Here is a 13033-nt window from a genome sequence, read left to right on the forward strand (position 1 = left end):
CGCTGGGCGCTTAAGAGGGTTGGAAGAGACAGATTTGGGAAGGAAAGGTGGCTAGGAGAAGACGAAAAGAAGTTGGGAGAGAAGAAAGATACATCGCATGCATCTCTCTGTGCATCTCTCTGGAGAACGAGAAAAGCACCTCAGCCACATGCTAAACTCCAACCGTATTTTAAAAGTCTGGTGGCTCACTTCTATAACCCCAGCTCCTCAGGAGGCAGAAATGAGAGGATCATGATTCAAAGGCCAGTGTGAACAACAACAAAAAAGATGTATCAAGACCTCCAGCTCAGCAGCCCATGATGATGGCTCCGGGTGGCCTGGTCGCCAGCCAAGGCTGGTGATTCAAGTGAGCCATTGAGTTGAGCAGGCCCAGCAGAGTCAGCAGGGGCTGAAGCAACCGGGGCAGTGGCCAGGGAGACTCACTGTACCCCGTCGGGTACTTGGACAAGCAGGTGCCAGACATCAGCGTGCAGGAGACAGACCGGATCCTGGTGGAGAAGCGCTCCTGGGACATCGCCCTGGGCCCCCACAAAGAGATCCCCATGAACCTCTTCATCATGTACATAGCCAGCAACACCATCTCCATCTTCCCTACCATGATGGTGTGCATGATGGCCTAGCAGCCTGTCCAGGCCCTCATGGCCATTTCAGCCACTTTCAAGATGTTAGAGCGTTCAAGCCAGAAGTTTCTTCAGGGTCTGGTTTATCTCATTGGGAACCTCATGGGCTTGGCACTGGCTGTTTATAAGTCCATGGGTCTGTTACCTATGCATGCATCAGATTGGTTAGCCTTCATCAAACCTCTGGAGAGCATGGAGTCCAGTGGTGGAGGACTCGTTTTGTGAACCTGAGAAACAAGCTCCTTGAATCTAAAGTAAATGGGCCTTATTTATACCCTGCTCTAGGCCTAGTAGCTCCTAAATGTGGTCCCTCTTAAAATAACCACTGACAATACCATAAATCTCTTTTCCATAGTGAGGAGACAAATTCTAAATGATAAGAAAGAAAATCTTACCACAACCCCTGCCTGAAAATAATGTAGAAAACTTTATGTATGTGTCAGTACAGAGCAATACAAGCAGAACTATGTAAACAGAAGTGTTTCCATAAATTAAATGCTTTTAAAAAGTTAAAAAAAAAAAAAAAAAGACCTCCAGCTCAATAAGCAATCCAAGGCAAAGTGGATCACTTTGAGTTTCATACCAGTTTTCTAAGGTGGAGAGGCCTGAAGCAAAGAGCCTCAGTAATATAATGTTTATATTCTCTCTTGTATGCTGGGGGGACATTCCAAGTTATGTCTTTCTCATCTAGACTCTTCTTAGCCAGATTTTTTAAAAAAGGTTATTGTTATTATAAAGGTGAGGTCCAAACGGTTTACAGCGGCTGAGGTAAGTGGATGGAGAGTTTGAGACCAGCCTGGACCACACAGGGAAGACCCTGTCTCAGAAAACAACAAATAGCTGGGTGCTGACGGTTTATGCCTGTAATTCTAACTACTCAGAAGGCTGAGATCTGAGGATCGCAGTTCAAAGCCAGCCTGGCCATGAGACTCTTATCTCCAACAAACCACCAGAAAACAGGAAGTGGCACTGTGGCTCAAAGTGGTAGAGCATATGACTTGAGGAAAAAGAGCTCAGGAACAGTGCCCAGGCCCTGAGTCCAAGCCCAACTGACCCAGGAAGCAACAACAACAACAATTAAAAAAAAAAAAAAAAAAAAACAACAACATAAGCAGTGGAACTACTAGAAACTAGGTTGAAAATGAACTCTGTAACGTGGGGGGGAAGGAAGGGAAAACCTGGGAGAGAGTAAGGGTAGAGGTGACAATGTCCTAAAAGAAGTGTACTCTTTCCCTGTGTTATATAACTGGAACACTTCGGTACAATCATCTTTGTTTGTTTTTTGGTTTGGGGGTTTTTCTCGTCAGTCATGGGGCCTGAATTCTGGGCCTGACCTCTGTCCTTCAGCTATCGAGCTCAAAGCTAGCACCCTACCACTTGAGCCACAGCACCACTTCTGGATTTTTCTCCTTATGGGTTGCTGAGAAATCCAACCCAGGGCTTCATGCACGCGAGGCAAGCACTCTACCCCTGAGCCACTTTCCCAGCCACTTTCCCAGCCACTTTCCCACGATAATCTTTATAATAACAATTTAAAAAACCGGTTTAAGGACAGCTGAATAGAAGATCAAATCCCACAAGACTGAGAAACTCAGACCTTCTGGAGATGCTCAACTGCTCCACACATCCTACACAAATCATGAGCCTTTAGTGGTTGGTCCTGGGTGTGTGCTGATGCTGAACATCTAAGCAATGTCGGTGCTCTCTCCATCTCCTTCCCTCTCCCTCTCTTCCTTCCCCCCCCCCCGAAGATAAAAGCTTTGGTCTGAAAGCACAGAAAGGAATCAGGACTAGAATTAGTGATTGTCCATCTTTCAGGACGCACCGTGGACAGGCAGCTGAAGACCCAGACTCCAGGAAGTTCAGAGCCAGTGATGTGCTTTGGTGAATGAAAGACTGCTTCAAATAACTCAGCAAACACCACACACTTCATTTCCTCTCAGGTAGTCACAAAGTTGGGTTTGTATGGAGGTGGGGAGGGTGTCAGTCCTAGGACTTGAACTTAGGGCCTGGATTTAGGGCCTGGGTGCTGTTCCTGAGCTTTTGTGTTCGAGGCTGGCATTCTGCTACGTGAGCCCCAGCTCCACTTCTGGCTTTTGGGTGGCTCATTGGAAGATAAATGTCTAACAAACTTTCCTGTCCACTAAGAAGACTGAGATATGAGAATTGATGTTTGAAGCCTAGCCCGAGCAGATAAAAAAATCTGTGAGACTCATATCTCCAATTAACTACCAAAAGACAGAAGTGGAGCTGTGGTTCAAGTGGTAGAGCCCAAGCCTTGAGCAAAAGCAGCTCAGGGAAAACATCCAGGCTCTGAGTTCAAGCTCCAGGACTGGCACAATTTAAAAAAAGACAAAAACTAACATTGAACTATGCAACTTGAGAGTAGAGATGGGAAGATAGGAAGAACTTGGGAGAACCATGGAATAATGAATGGAACAATGGAAGAGTGACTGATGAAGATTCATTACACTCATAACCTGACATATGGAATTATAACAAGCTCTATTTTTTAAAATATCATAATCATTCAAAAATCAGTTATTAGCTCAAAAAATGTACAAAGAGTAGGGGTATGCAGACAATTATATAATTCTGATTAAATCAACAAATATGTGCACAAAGAACTCATCCTACTCATAGTAACTGTTCAACAAAAAGACACTATTCTTTCCAAAAATGATCCACAAACTCAATGTAATCCCTATCAAAACCCAAATAAGGACTTTATAGACACAAACAAGCTTCTGCTAAAGTTCACAAGGAAAGGTACAATCTCTAAACAAAGAAAAAGTTGAAAAAAATGAGTCTCTGATTTTAAGATTTATATGTTATAGCATTTCAGTGTGGCTATGGTGAATATCTAAACAAATAGATCAATGCAACTGGATGGAAAATCCAGAAATAGACTCACACAAATATACACAATTGATTTTTGATAAAAACGCAGAAGCAATTCAGTGGCGAAAGGACAATCTCTTCAAACAGTGCTGGAATAATTGAACATCGATAAGCAAAAGAAATAAGTAAACCTCTCAAGCTAAATTTTCTATCTTCTGTAAAATTAACTTGAAATGGGCCAAAGACTTTTTTAACAAATGTAAAATGATAGTAGACTTGGAAAACAACAAGAATGAAAAGGAGAAACTTTTTAGCAGCTAGGTCCAGACAATGACTTGACTTAACTTCTTAAAATCCTGACTGGTAAAAGGAAAAGTTGGGCCAGGAACCCATGGCTCAAGCCTGTAATCCCAGCTACACAGAAGGCTGAGATATGAGGATCATGGTTCAAAGCCAGCCCAGGCAGGAAAGTCCGTGAGACTCTGCTCTCCAGTAAACCACCAGACAACCAGAAGTGGCACTGTGGCTCAAGTGGTAGAGCACTTGCCTTGAGCTGAAGAGCTGAGGGACAGCGCCCAGGCCCAGAGTTCAAGCCCCACAACCAACAAAAAAAAGGAAAAAGGAAAAGTTGGTAAGCTGGTTCTCATCAAATTTGCAGAAGACCAGAGAAGGTGTGTGAGGGTTTCAAAGTTTTATAAGCAAACAGCCACAGAATAGCACAACTAAAGGTTTATTTTTCTCTATGTAGAAACATGAAACACTGGACAATATACTAAGGGGTGTCCAATTTTATGCCCAGCTCAGTGAAAAGCAGCTGTAGCACCAGAGATTAAAAATTTTCACAAAGAAAACAGAAAACTTGCAAATATTCAAAGAGTTTGGAGTCAAATTCATTTTAATTAAACCACTACCATGTGCCAGCCATCAAGCTAAATGACTTTTATAAATTTGCTTGTTTATCTTCATTGTAATTATGGGATGTTAATACATTGAATCCTGATTTTGTTAAGGAAAGAAAGAAAAAAGAAGGAGGAAGGAAGGAAGAAAGGAAGGAAGGAAGGAACAAACGAAGGAAGGAAGGAAGGAATGAAGGAACAAAAGAAGGAAGGAATCCAAGCACTATGATGATACATAGCATGACTAGTATATAAATTCAGACTTACCTGCTCTGACATCTAATGCTTTCCAGATCACTACATGTCATGCTTTATAAAGTTATCCACCCTTACATTTTCTGAGTCTTACAGAGCTATGTTCAGAAAAAAAAAATGTTGGGCCTAGAATTTTAAGAATGTTTGCTTAAAAAAACAAAAACAAAAACAAAAAACCACTAGTTAGGCACCAGTGGCTCACACCTAATACTAGCTACTCAGGAGGCTGAGATCTGAGAATCGCAGTTCAAAACCAACTGGGGCAGGAAAAGTCCGTGAGACTCTTATCTCCAATAAACTACCAGAAAACCCAAAGTGGCTCTGTGGCTCAAGTGGTAGAACATTCGCCTTGAGCTGAAGAGCTGAGGGACAGCACCCAGGCCCAGAGTTCAAGCCCCATGGCCAACAAAGAAAAAGAAAACACTAATAGTTATTTCCCATATTTCCTTATTTCTTCTTTTGATCCTTTTAACGATTTTATAGCTTACAGAAAATAAGACTGATACATTCTGCTCTTTCATGACAATCTTACAGACATGTCAGCATGAAAGAGAAGGAGACACGCACCTAAACACAGACTCTTTCATCAAATAGGTCATCTTATACAGGAGACAGATCAACAGAAGTAAAAAGATTTCTTTAAAGATCTATAGCTAATTAGTTAAAAGTAGAGGCTCAACACTCGGGTCCCCTGGTTCTCAACTCTCTACAAGGAGATACTACTAGTAAAGTTCAGTAGAAAATCAAATAGAATTCTGAAACTTAATAGTTCCATCAGACTAAGCTGTTCAAGAGGTCAAACATGGAGAAGCCATGCACAAGTGACATATCTATAATCCTAGCTACTCAGGAGGCCGAGATGTGAGGATCACTGTTCAAAGCTAGCCTGGGTAGGAAAGTCCATGAGATTCTTGTCACCAATAAACTACCACCAAAAAAAAGTAAAATAGCCGGAAATGAAGTTGTGGCTCAAGTGGTGGAGGGGTAGCCTTCAGCAAAAGAAGCTCAGGGACAGTACCCAGGCCCTGAGTTCAAGACCCAGGACCAGAAAGAAAAATGGAGAAGATGAAATAAAATAGAATTGAAGCAGAAGTCTCAACAAGTGAGATTTACAGATCATAACATCCGAAAAATCAATCCTCATTCTCCATTGAACATGGAATCAGACATCTTAAAGGGACACACATGAACACACCATCCCTGAAAACACACTTCCAAAAACAAATCAATTCCATCTTATCCATTTAGATCTTTCAAACTGTACCACCCTGTCTGAGATGGTGATTTGGATGTTAATTTGGTTTTGAATAGGGATTTTTTAGGTGGCTACCAGCCAGACTGAGAGATGAGATCACACAATCTCATAACCAGGAGAGAGCACAGATTTCATTTAACCCATTCCTTCCCTTTGTAGAAAAACTCACGAATACTAACCACAGAGCAAACACCTACCACCTGACCAATCTCTGGAGATTAAGAGTGGAATTCACTAATTCTTAGAAAATAGAACGTGCAGTCAAACAAATCTATGTTCTAATCCTGGAACTAATACTATCACTATGACAGGAGTAGACTTCGGTGCCTGTTAGCTAACATACATGTATTACTAATCCTCATCTCCCTTTGCCTGACCTCCAGCAAACCAGAGAAAAATCAAAGACTCATTTTTCCCAGCCTCCCTTGCAGCTAGGAGTAGTCATGTGATACAAAGCTAGCCAATGGGACACGAGTAAAAATCAAACAGGGGTTTCAGAGATGAAAATGGATGTCAGGTCTAGAGCTGTTGTGCCATCTTTTTATTTCTTTACCTGACCACATACTTGCTACCTGAAGCAGGTGCCTCAGGTAACAGACATCTCGAGTCCTAAGGTTAAAAGCATAAAGAAATAAGGAAAGAAAGGCAACACACTAAGGGATGGCCGAGATAGATAGAAAAAACTTAAATCCTTCAAGATAGAAATGGAGAAGAATCAATGTCAAAGGTATCATTGATTTTGGGAAATTCTTATTTTAGGGGGGAAAAAAAACCTCATTGGTTTAAACCAACAGTACTTGGTTCTCTACTAATTCCAGCCAAAATTGACTGATATTAGTGAACAGTGTACAAATTAGCCTCTCGAAAGTTCGGGCTCCATGTCTGTAAAACAGAACTTTGCTTCCTCATCAGCTTTCTTCGTTTTATCCAGCAAGTACTAACTGAGCACCCACTATGTGGTAGATGGTGTAATGGGAACAAAAAACATCCCTATGGATCAGATTTTTTTTAACCTTGGGAGGCAGACAATAAATGCAAACCTATGAAAAGTGATATGTATTATGAAGGCTAAAAGAAAAAAGTTCATTTGAAGTGCTTTTGTGGGTCCAACATCTTTTAGCACAGAGTTGCTACAATTATCACTTTAGATATTATCTGATCAATACTGTTTAAATTCTTACTATTTCCATATATATATATATATATATACATACTTTATATGAGAATATATTGTGATCACATACACAATATAGATGATAGGTGGTATATGTTGCATATTATGTTATATATTGCATATTACATTACATAATATATATAATCTATTGGAAATATGGGCATATTGAGCCATCCCATAAGATCACATGTCACAAAGCATCCTTGCTCTCTGAATTGCTAGTTTCTTTTTCTCCTCCAGCTGAAGATCTTTTAGATCTTCAAGGCTCCAAGGTTCACATGCCTTTAGTTATTTCCAGCCACCAGGACTGGTTCTGAATAATCAAACCAGAAAGACTATCAGGACTGGAGAAGAAGGAGGTTGGAGAGGGATGGGGATTTGCTTCAGGTGGCTGCCACATCTGTCCATCTGCATAGCTCAGAGAGCCAACTGGGTTTCTCCTGAAGCAATTAATGCATGCAAATGTATGCTAATGGCCACTTTCCTAGGAGGTTGCCAGGAGGCTCCTAGGGTACAGCATGCCTGTGTCATGTATGTGGCTGTTTTGTTTCCAGATGTGATTTTTCAATAAGAAATTGATTTCATGGGTGGGAATTTCAAAGCCACGGCATCAAGGATTAAACTTTGAAGTGGTGTATGATCAATTCAATCTCTAGTCCTGAGCCCCGTGATGGTTTTTTTTAACATTTTTATTTGTTGGTCATGGGGCCTGAACTCTGGGCCGGGGCGCTGTCCCTCAGCTCTTCAGCTCAAAACTACAGCTCTACCACTTGAGCCACAGCTCCACTTTGGCTTTTTCTGCTTATGTGGTACTGAGGAATTGAACCCAGGGCTTCATGCATGCAAAGCAAGCACTCTACCACCGAGCCACCTTCCCAGCCTCCCAGTGATGCTTTTTCTATGTGTCCCTTCAGCAATCCTTTTCCCTGGGCCCCCAATTTTTCCATCAGCACAGTGAGGGATCAAAACTAGTCCATGTCTGGTCCTTCCAGTCCTGACATTCTGTTTTGCTGTTTGTTCTCAGCTCATCTGTGCTGGTGAGACATCGTCCCCCCACACACACACACATCCTACCCCCACACACATAGCAGCAGTAGAATAGGGGAGACTCTCTCAGCATATTTGCTAATGCCAAGCACCAGGGGAAAAGTTGCTGACAACACATTGGCTCTGGCTGCTGTGTGTGTTGTGTTGTTAAACACCTACTTATAGCTCTAATCGGCTGGTTTTCACGCCCAGGAGATGGAGATTGATTGCTGACACTGACCTGGCAGGGAGAAGATCTTGCAATGACCAGCCAAAGTGATGAAAGCAAAAGGCTGGGAATTTGGCAACTGGTGCCATGGAAGGGTCAGGCCTTGAGAGGGGGCATAGAACACACAGACACACACAGACACACACACACACACAGACACACACACACACACACACACACACACACACAGAAGGGGAGGTGATTGTCCACAAGTAAAGAGCATTGGCTGTAGAGTCAGATGGCTTTGGGTTTCATTCTTTTCTCTGTCATTTTCCAGCCCTGTATATGTGCATGTATTGATTTTCCTACCTAGACTTTGTACTCAACAGTAGCTGACCCACCACTCTGTCCTAATGGTGAACCATTCTTTTGTGGTTGTTATTGTCTTGGTGTCAATCCTGGAGCTTGAACTCAGGGCCTGGGCCCTATTCTTGACCTTTTTGCTCAAAGATAGTACTCTACCACTTGAGCCATAGCTCCATTTCCGGCTTTTGGGGTACTTTAGTGGAGATAAGACCCTCACAGACTTTCCTGCTCAGCTTGGCTTCGAACCACAATCCTCAGATCTCAGCCTCCTGAGTAGCTAGGGTTCTCGGTGTGAGTCACTGGTACACAGCTCTGATAGTGAATCTTGATGGGCCCAAAATGATGCGTGCTGGTCCTTATTGTTTACCAATGACTGTTCAAGAATCATCAGGTGAAGCCAGGTGCCATGGGTCAAGCCTATAAGCCTGACACTGAAGCTGTACACTCCCAGACCTAAACATCTGGCACTGCACATGCCAGATCTGGTCACTCCCTCCTGTGGGCCAAATAAAGAGACAGAGTAGGGGCAGAAAAGGGAGTTTCATTCCTGGGCATAGGCAGTTACAGAAAGATACTTCAGTTCACCTTCAGCTATCTTCAAGGTATATTATACAGATTTAAAGAGACAAAGAACTAGGTGCCAGGGGAGAGTAGTACACATAATTTTTAAGTTATTCCAGTCACAGGTGTGTGCCTAGGTGGTTGGCATCTTATGGTCTCAGGATTGCTTAGGTTGGGCCTTGTTACAACAAGAGTCGTCAATGCCCGGCTGTTGGTCTGGTCCTTCCTGTATTCCAATATGGCAGCCAAGGGAACACAAGAGGGAATGGTTTAGGGCAAAGGAGACAGATATGAAACAGAGGCTAGGATGTCTACCCTTTATCCTGCCTTCAGTTACTTAGTGGCTTCAAGAATCAGTGTTCTGGGGGCTGGGAAGGTGGCTCCGTGGTAGAGCGCTTGCCTTGCATGCATGAGGCCCTGGGTTCAATTCCCCAACACCACATAAGCAAAAAGAAAAAAAAGCCAGAAGTGGCGCTGTGGCTCAAGTGGTAGAGCACTAGCCTTGAACTGAAGAGTTGAGGGACAGCGCCCAGGCCCAGAGTTCAGGTCCCATGACCGGACCCAAAAAAAAAAAAAAAAAAAAAAAGAATCAGTGTTCTTCAGCAAATGCAGTTTATAAGCAACTGTTACAATCCCAGTTACTCAGGTGGAGAAGATAGAGATTGGAAAGTTCACATTTGAGGGAAACCTGGGCAAAATGTTAATGAGAGTGAGACCTCATCTCGACAATTAAGTCAGGTGTGGTGGTACCTAATAATAATCCTAGCCATATAGGAGAATGTAGGCAGTAGGAAGAAAATAGGAGGACTGTAGTCTAAGGCCAGCCAAAGGAAAAGATGAAAGCAAAAAAAGAAAAAGGTGGAAGGCATGGCTCATGTGATAGACTGCTTGTAGAATAAAGCATGAGGTCCTGAGTTCAAATCCTAATACTTCCCCCAAAATGAAAATGGTCAGTTTGACCCAATCCTGGCCATTGAGATGTGAGGAAAATTTCACTGAGTTATTTGCTGGGAAGACTTTATGATGGATAAGTAGATCAATAATAAGGTGCCTGTGACCCTCCTGGTCACGAAGTCCATTGTGACAATTTAAACCATTCCGTAATCACAAGGGAAGATCCCCATTGACATTATGGCAGAGCAAAGAGATGGAAGGTTAATCCGCCATGTTTTTCAATGCCAGATTGCTGCTGGATGAAAAAACCAACACCAACAACAAAACAAGAAACCAACTGAAGTAAGGAGGCCAGGTCTGGCCTGCACCATATTGGCCACATGGTGGATGGGAGGGTCTGGCATCTCTCATTGCCTGCCTCTCAGATAATGAGTGTTCCCAGACCCCTGGAGGGCAGGCCCTTGGCTGATAGGTTACTGAATCTGTCAGTCTAGTCCCTGGGGCTGGGCATTTCCTGAGGATCTGCCCCCTGTGCTGACCTATTTAGGCCCAGACCAGCGATGTGTGTGTCTGTGATCGTGTCCTGTGTCCTGTGTCTCCGGGTTCATCTCCAGTCATCATGGCGTCCCAATTCAGCTCTCCATTGGAGCTGATTGGCTTGTTGGTATCATTCTTGTTCTTTCTTTCCTCTCTAGCATGTTTCCTAGCTGGGTTATGTGTATTTGCGTGCTGCAGGCCTTTGTAACAACTGGTGGCCTGTTCACTGTATAATAAAGACTCCAATATTCTATACTTTAAAATGTGGCTTCTGGGATGATTTACCTTAGAACATATGGAGCCCAACATGGGGCCCCGCTGCCAAATAGGGCATCTGGGGCTCTTTGATGCCACTGGTGGCGTGCCCCCTGGGAAGTTCCAGAGCCCTGTGGTCTTTCATGCTGACAGCCAGCTTCATTGACACCAGACTTGCCATCCAAACGTCTTTTGGGAGTCACTTAGAAATCTTCCGGAAGTAAGTCTGTTTCTCTGTCCTGTACTCTGTCCTATATTATGTTTATATGTTTTTCTGAAACCTGGGGGCCAGTCCATCTGGAAATTGGAGAGGATAGGGGAGCAGACCTGCTTGGTAACCCGCCCTTCTTCCTCTGGATCGATGCATCTGAGGGGTTCTGGTAGCACTGATTGGGAGAGGCAGAAGCCTGCTATGTGCTGTACCCACTTCTGAATGAAGGCAATAGGGAATTTGCAGGCAGCTGAGGGCCTGGTTCAGACTAGTTAATCTTAACAGTTTAAAAAGTAAGTGCTTCTGGCTCACATTGGCACACACACAAAAAAGTCAGGCAGCCTGGTAGGCTGAGAGATTAGCTTCAGGTAATCTCTCCCTTCTTCCAATTGATGGTATTCAAAAGGTCAACTGATAAATAAAATGCTCTAGACAATTGGGACAAAACTAGAGTCAGTTACTGGGTGGGTCAAATTTGGGCACCAGGGAATTTCCAGCACCCTTCAATAGAAATAGTTGATATGCTAATGAGCCTTGGTAGAATAAGCTAGCCCTGTCAAAAATAGACCAGCAAAGTAATTTGTTAAGAGTTTTGTCTTAAATCCTGGTCATGGAGAGTAAGAGTAGCAAAAAGATCTCTTGCCACTAAAATTCAGGAACATGTACGGCTGGTATTCCTTGTGCATACTTTCAGATCTTTGTGCACAAAAAAATGTATGTATGAACTTGTTAAGATAAAAATTGTCATTGTGAGCCGGGCACTGGTGGCTCACGCCTGTAATCCTAGCTACTCAGGAGGCTGAGATCTGAGTATCGCGGTTCAAAGCCAGCCTGGGCAGGAGAGACCGTGAGACTCCTATCTCCAATAAACCACCAGAAAACCGGAAGTGGAGCTGTAGCTCAAGTGGTAGAGCGCTCACCTTGAGCTGAAGAGCTGAGGGACAGCGCCCAGGCCCAGAGTTCAAACCCCACAACTGACCAAAAAAAAAAATTGTCATCGTGATGTTACAAAATGTTCTAGGTTAAGTTATAAACTGCAAGAAAAGTCAGCAAGTTTGGACATTACCAAAAGCGTAAAAGGATTATTGCATTTGCTTGAAAGAACTTTAGTTAAAAGATTTTGTAAGGATTCTTTCATTTGGAAGCCAAAAAAAAAAAAATCTGATGTTTTGATGCATAAGGAAGTTTGCATTGTAATCAAGTTATTTGGTTTAACAAAACACACTGGAAACTTGAGATTTATTTCCCACCACTGCTAAAATTTGGGAGTGTTAGAAAGTTGGATGTAAAGTTTTGTTTACCACTGTTCAAGACATTGCTTCTTCTGTGTTTAAACCGCTTGGTTTCTCAGAGATGAAAAAGGACAGGAAAATCTTTTTTCCATGCAGGTAGACTCTGGAAACCTGATGGTAAATTGGTGTTGTAATTGATATTTCTAAAACTGCCCCCCCCCAGGATGTATTTAAATTGAAAACATTTTAAAGAAGAGTTTATTTATGTGATGTAATTTGTTTTCTATGCTCTTTCTGCCATTGGATGTATTTTTAAAAAGACAAAAAGGTGCTATGTCTAGATTCTTGGTACAGAGTTAGTGCTAGTCATTCTTGCATTAAGAAAAAGGTAACTCAGACTGCAAAAAAAAAAAAAAGGTGGCCATTTTAAAAAACGTTTGGCTGAGAGGTAATGGGTGTGCCCAGTGTTCAACGGGGCATTTAAATGCAAATTAAAGTCACTTTAGGTAAAAAAGGGATTAAAAATGGTGCCCCCATTGTAAAGGTTTGGAAAGTAGTTAAGTGTCTGGCCTCCCGGACAAAGCTTAAAATTAAAATTGTCCTAAAAGTTTCTTTAAAAATCTGAAAAGACCTTGGGTTTCTCCTATTCCATCCTGTAATGTTTTCGGGGTGTCTGCTTTGACTCTGAGGTCTTTGATCCATTTGGAGTTGATTCTGGCGCAGGGTGATATATAAAGATCT

The 13033-nt window shown here is 42.6% G+C and overlaps 1 pseudogene; it reads left to right on the forward strand.

The window, feature by feature from the left end:
- The first annotated feature begins 299 nt into the window (after positions 1-299).
- LOC138827145 (ER membrane protein complex subunit 4 pseudogene) lies at positions 300-845 on the forward strand (annotated as a pseudogene).
- Positions 846-13033: the final 12188 nt, after the last annotated feature.

This window comes from Dipodomys merriami, unplaced genomic scaffold, assembly GCF_024711535.1.
Source record: "Dipodomys merriami isolate MVZ:Mamm:240054 unplaced genomic scaffold, mDipMer1.0.p SCAF_151, whole genome shotgun sequence".
In the NCBI taxonomy this organism is placed as follows: domain Eukaryota; kingdom Metazoa; phylum Chordata; class Mammalia; order Rodentia; family Heteromyidae; genus Dipodomys; species Dipodomys merriami.